Source organism: Papaver somniferum, chromosome 8, assembly GCF_003573695.1.
Source record: "Papaver somniferum cultivar HN1 chromosome 8, ASM357369v1, whole genome shotgun sequence".
In the NCBI taxonomy this organism is placed as follows: Eukaryota; Viridiplantae; Streptophyta; class Magnoliopsida; order Ranunculales; family Papaveraceae; genus Papaver; species Papaver somniferum.
The window spans coordinates 166,304,082-166,310,102 of NC_039365.1; positions in this window are offsets into that span (position 1 = coordinate 166,304,082).

The following is a 6,021-nucleotide window of genomic DNA, read 5'->3' on the forward strand; positions in this document are numbered from 1 at the left end:
ATTTTGGCTAAAGCAAAATGTAATTCAATAGATGAAAACAAAAGCGAAGCACATCTGTAGAAAGATGTCAGAATGCTTATAACATTTGGAAGTGCCTAGTTGTAAAATGATGTCTAAGATCTAATTTTCTTATTGGTTTTTATGCATTCATATTCTCACATGTACTAAAAGTATGACTAGGAAGATTCATATGTACTAAAAGTTTGTATCACATTAATTCAGTCTCGACCTTTGGATATATCCAGGTAGAATTACAGGTTCTTCCAGCAATAAAGCAATTGTCTAATGATTTTAGATTATACACATGATTGAAAACTTTCGAATAAAACAGCACTAGCATCGCACATGTGTTTTGCTAGGATACCATATATAATGGGGACAACACCATAAACACCAAAATGTGCATAAATCAATGCCAACAATATTATTTGCTAGTCCCGAAAAAATCTAATCTACAAAATAAAATCCCAACTCAGTGTCACAGGCATCGCGATTGCACTTAAAGGGTGCAACAAGCCTTTAAACCCCTAGATGTTCCTATTGGCCGAGTTATAGTCTCGGGAGGGTTTATTAGAGATATACCCGAAAAATCTTTACTCCATACCCTAGCTATCTATGCAGAGCCTTGGAACGACACTAAAGAATTTCCTTGGTTGGCATATTTTCATTGACTACAAAAGGAAGTATCATGATGCGAATGACAGAGCTCTACTCAGATAGTCACACTATGGACATCAATATTTGGAGTCAACAAACCACAATCACATGTGTATAAGTTAAGAAAATGGATATGGAGATAATGGATGGTTTTCAATGATGTTGACTAAGGTGAACGGTGTTTCCCATATCTGTCTGAAGGACACTTCCAAGATGAACTTATCCTAATGGACTGAGATACTGGTATGAACTAATATCAACGCAATTGTCATATACAAGGGAACCAGTGGTCGGCAATCTTAATTCTAGATCAACTCAGCTGGCATATACAAGGGAACCAGCGGTCGAGTTATTTACTAAACATTAACAAAAAAAAATCTGTTTTTCTAGAAGTAACAACATGATTGGATCTTGCGGATCCAAGCACATGCTTCTTGTCAGCAGATTACATGGTAATTCCCGTGGATCCTGCGTTCCACGCTTGTTTAGGCGACGGAAATAGGGAGAACGCACACATATTGCTATCCAAGTGTTAATAATATATTTTTTTTTCTTTCATTCTGTTTGGTCTGAATGGCCTGATCTCTTTATTTTATTTTTAGTAACTCAATCACTCTACTGCATCCCAGCGGTGGTAACAATTGGTGCGTTTGCCCCACCAAATCACTTAGAGAAACATATAAGTTTTCAAAATAAATAAAATAAAAATAGAAAAAGTGATATGGTGACGACTCCGAGATACAGTGAAACTATCATGATATTTCTAACATCTTAACATTGTACTTTTATGAATAGACTATATTTCTGGGTTCCTCAACTCCTACAACCAAGATTCTTCCATCCACTTAGATAGGTTAGTGTTGTCCTTAATTGACATAAATTTCTAAGCTCTAGGGTCCAATTAATGCAACTAAAATTTTTTTCCCATACCCCCAAACTTAAATCTAACATTGTCCTAAATATTCTAAAGATTAAATTAAAAGCATGAACAAGGAGAAACTGTTACCACTTGAAGAAAAGGAAATAAGGAAGGATATTACCGTGTTGCATGAGCATGGGTTACCTCCCAAGAAGTACTAAATTTAAAGTCTTCAGCCAGACATAAGAAAAAAGTAATCACCTAGAATCATATAGCAATAGATGGAAAAAATGTGGGTCGTCTGCATCAAAAAGTGTTGCCACAGACAAAAGGAAACTGTAACAACCCAATAAAGTGAATAAACATAGCACACCCTTGATTAGTTTCCTGTTTAAGACAACTACATATGGTTGTGGCTCAGGTTCTGGCTCTATAAAAGGGTCCAAATAAAATATTTTCATGAGTTGCACCTCCTCATAAGTACGATCCGAAAGATCAAGTTCTAAGGTCTGGAAAATTTTACAAGCACATAATATTAACCTGAATAATTGAGGATCCTCTAAGTGAATCATATTTGACTTACACAGTTGACCATAGCAGAAGTAGTGGTCATTCTTAAGCAAATGTGTCGTTTCTATTCTCTTTAAATAATTAGGTTTAGTCTCTTAACTTAATAACTGACACAATTAGGACTCATGCGTTCCCTCATTTAGAAGAAAAGTTTTTGGTGGGAAAAAAAGTCAATCCAGATATCATAGCATGGGTAAACCACATCAACTATATGATGGGTTTCTAATAACTGGACTTCTTCCTGGACATCATTAGGATGAGGAAAACGTGTCTGAAGATGATCTTTTAAAATGGTAGAGGTGTTGTGGTACTTCGATTGCGGTAAATAAGAGTTCGTTATTCGGAATTGAAAAGATTTTTAAAACAAAAATATATACACAATATGTCACAAGATCAAGAGGAACCAGGACTCAGGATTCCAATGTGTTTCATATTCAAGTGGCTCAGAAAATAATTCTAGGCAATTATAGCTCAAAATAAAACAAGTATTAACTCTATCTTTGCCAAATTAGATTCCATAAAATATTACTTGTATATGATAAGCATGGCACATCAAGAATCCCTAGGACTAAGCATGTTCCATCAAACAAAATCACAAGTAATTAATTGAAATCATAAATCAATTAAAATCGGTGCAAAAAGTGAATTAAGAATTATTTAAATAACCACATGGCTGAAAAACAGCTTCCTCCATCATCCCAGTATTGGGGTTTAGCTACTCATAATAATCATGTTCTCAAAATACATACTTGATGCTCAAAATATGATTAAAAGAGTGAAAAATATAATACAGTGAAACTACGACCCTCTTTAAGCGTCCAGAGAAGAACGATAGAACGCCACTGCTGTAAATAACGATACCTCACTGCTGCTGTTGACGATGTTGTTTTAAGACCCACTACTGCTAGTCGTTGTCATTGTTGATAAACGACTGTCTTTGCAGGTGTGTTCTTCGTGTTCTTCGAGCTTTGTTAATGGCAGCAGCAACAGCATGTACAATTCCTGCAACTCCTCCTGCGCCTCTCTGCTGGCCTCCCAATCGACCCCTAACTCTTGATTCTCGTTCTCTCACTTATCTATAACTCTTATATATTTCACAGCTCAAAGAAATCCCGATAGAATCTCCTTTTTCTTTCTTCCAAAGACTCGGAAAATATTTCTCATCTGCTGTTCTTCACGCGACTTTCTGTCGAATCTATGTTGTTCAAAACTGCTCCACACTATTCGTAGATAGTCACGGATCCAATCATAGTATATTCTTTCATGTTTTATCTCCACAATCTAGCCCAAGTCAATCCCCTGAAAATCTTCCAGCGAAGCTCCGAGCATGTTGCGTCTCTGTTTCGTGAACTTGAGATAAAATCTCTCTTTCTTAACTCAACCGAGCCCACAACTTCTCCTGCACGATCAGACCAAGCCCAAACCAACTTGGTCCGATGAAAATCCAAGAGGAAATCACGTCCAAAATCATTCAGAGAAATTCATGCAGACGTGAACCAGTTTCCCGCCAAAATCGATTATTTGAACGTGAAGAAGGGTGTCCCCTTAACCAGACTGGGAGTCCCTTTAGCATATGCCTTGAAATGGGGTGCCCCTTATCCAAATTAGGGGTTCCTTTAACAATTTTTTTGGGATGTTTTCCGCACTTTTTCAGGGTTCCTCCGGGGTATTTCCGGTACACTTCTGGGGCATTTCCGGTACACTATCAACGGCAATCCAAGGGCCATATTTTTAGCCAATTTTTGCCGCAAAGCCTTATTTATCCAAAAACACCTACAAAGAGATTAAAAACCAAAATAAGTACAACAATGGGCACTAACAATATACACAATTGAGATAAATTAGACACATAAATGCGTCTATCAAGAGGTACATATATATGTAAAGTCCTAAGTGAGGTATCTCTGTAAGAGCTAAAGGTAAGGAACGGGGAGAATGATAATCACCCCCAAACTTAGAGTTTTGGGTGACTCTAGATAGACTAGCTACAATTTTCTTAATTTCTAGATCATCAGAATCCTGAAAATGGTTAATTGCTTCTTATAGGTTATACTCTGGTGATGCACCCTCACAAATATTTAAAAGCTCTATGAGTTCATCTTCTTCATATAATACTATTGTTTCTAAATCGTTAGACTCTAAAACAGTATCTCAGAATGAACTGGTTCCTCAAAACCATCATGAGCTTCGTAAAAAGGAAATATTACATCGTATAAAGCGGGGGTATCTCTATTTAATTCCTCTTCCTTTTGAATAGGTGAATAATTATTATAATTAGTTGGATTTGAACTAGAAATATTAACATTATCATTATAAATCTCAATTGGAGTAACAAATTCCCGATCACTATGCCTACATAGTTCAGATTCTTCATCAGCACTATCCTCATCATAATCAGCATTATAATAACATGAAAATGGTTGAACCTCGTCTAAACAAGTAGTGTTACCAATTCTAACCTCGTTATCTTGATTATATAAATAATTATCCTCATTTTCAAGGGTAATATCGGAAATTCCGTATTGGCAATTAAGGTTATTTTGAGCAGTTCTTTTTTTTTTTCCCTCTAACAAAGATTCTGAGTCGACTCACATGACTCCATGATAGTATCATGTATTTCATTTAAAACTAAGTTATTCATCTCACCTGACTTACGTGCCGACTCTAATAACTTACATATCGATTGGGCTGACTTACATGTCGAATCTAGTACATTAGAAGTATAAGAATTTGATCGTATGACCGGTGTGCATGTGGATAGAAATTTGACTCAACATGATATGAACCATAACCTTCAAAAGGTTGGCATTCCCAACCACTATTCACATGATGGTTATAAAAATAATAATATCCATTTTACTCAGTCGAATAATCATTGTATTGGCTATTATAATACCAGTTCGACATTCTATTATAATACCAGTTCGACATTCAAACAAAAAAAATATCAACTCTATTTATTTGCCAAAGGTAGATTTCATAAAATATTACATATAGATTATAAGCATTCATGGTTCATCAAGAATCCCTAAGACTAAGCATGCTCCATCAAACAAAGTCACAAGTAATTAATAGAAATCTTAATTTAATTAAAATCAGTGAAAAAAGTAAATAAAGAATTAACTAAATTACCACATGAATAAAATACAACTTCCTCCATTGTCCCGGTGATGGGGTTTAGCTCCACGTGGTGAAAACATACTCAAAAGATATTTTCATTGCTCAAAAGGTGTGTTTCCAATGGTGAAAAGGAAAAAAGTAATAAAAGCAGAAAACTGCAACGTTTATGAGCGTTACAATGATTGTATTGTAGCAAGAACGATAGCTTTGTATTGTCATTTGCAGGATTTTGTTCTTCAACTCATTCTTCACCAGCAACAGCAAGAAAGTTTCCTGCACTTTGTTTATTCGGCTCTTTGGCCTCTCAATTCTCCCTGCTGGTTCCTCCTGTTAGAGCACTGCTCGGTCGAACTCGCATGTGTTGCTATCTCAAGCATGTTTGTCAATGTTAGTGATCACAACTATAAGTCTTGATTTCTAATCTACTTATAGATGTCTTGGACTAGGACATAGATTGTGTAATTGAACTTTAGACTTCACGGCGTTCATCATTTGAAGACGAAGAACTACTAAGGCGAGCTTGTGGAACTTCATCAACAAAAGGTATGTGGAGACTGAAATTCATCGATCACTTGGATAGTCTATTTCTACTCTATCTCCTATATTGAGACATAAGTCATAGTGCTACATAGTTTTCTACTATGCACATTTAATATTTCGAGCTGAGTTTAACCCGCTCACATACTTCTCGACATATGTGTTGGTAAGCTTTTGCTTCGACCAAGTTCATCTTATATTCTTGACGCAAGTCAAAAGATGATCATGTGAAAATTTATGAGTAACATCTTACATGGTTTGTGTGATACAATCATTTG